Below are 1,076 nucleotides of genomic sequence, written 5' to 3' on the forward strand. Positions count from 1 at the left end.
GCCTGCCATTCTGGACCTTCTGCACCCTATCTGGTTGACTGACCCCTGTCTGCCCTTGACCTGTCGTTTTGTTTGTCCCTGTACTAGTACTTTGACACTGTCTGCATCTGGGACTGACCTGAAACCTGATATAAACAAAGAGTACACAGTGGCAGAATACCTGACCACCGTGAATGACACAAAATCAAGGAAAGCTTTGACTATGTACAGACTCAGTGAGGATAGCCTTGCTATTGAGAAAGGCCACGGTAGGCAGACCTGGCTCTCAAGAGAAGACAGACTATGTGCACATTGCCCACAAAGTGAGGTGGACACTGAGCTACACTTCCTAACCTCCCCCTAACCTCCTGCCAAATGTCAAATCAAATGTATGACCATGTTTCCCTCAGATTACACAGACCCACAAAGAATTTGAAAACAAATCCAATTTTGATAAACTCCCATATCTACTGGGTGAAATACCACAGTGTGCCATCACAGCAGCAATATTTGTGACCTGTTACCACAAGAAAATGGCAACCAGGGAAGAACAAACACCATTCCTCTCTCTCTCTCCACTCCCTGTCTGGAGCTCTCACTGTTCCTCTCTCTATGCCCTCCCTACTCTCCTGTCTGAGTTCCTTTCCTCTCTATCCATTCCTGGGAGCCTCCCAGGGAGCCATTCCTCTCTCTATCTCCACTCCCTGGGAGCCTTTCCTCTCTCTATCTCCACTCCCAGGGAGCCATTCCTCTCTCTATCTCCACTCCCTGGGAGCCTTTCCTCTCTCTATCTCCACTCCCAGGGAGCCATTCCTCTCTCTTTCAGTTATTGTCCTGTTCTTCCTTTCTATTTCTCCTTAACCCCCTCCTTTTCTCTTCATTTTCTCTCAATACCTTTCCCAGACACTGTCCATCCCAAACCTTTTCTCTCATTTTTCTCTCTCTCTAGACACTGTCTCTCTCTCTCTCTCTCTCTCTCTCTCTCTCTCTCTCTCTCTCACACTCTCTCCATCCATCCATTCACTCTCTCACCTGTCTCCAACTCCGTCTTGTCCCCTCCTCTCTTTCCCTCTCTGTCAGTCGGCTCCCGTGACCTC

Source organism: Oncorhynchus masou, chromosome 14, assembly GCF_036934945.1.
Source record: "Oncorhynchus masou masou isolate Uvic2021 chromosome 14, UVic_Omas_1.1, whole genome shotgun sequence".
Taxonomy (NCBI): domain Eukaryota; kingdom Metazoa; phylum Chordata; class Actinopteri; order Salmoniformes; family Salmonidae; genus Oncorhynchus; species Oncorhynchus masou.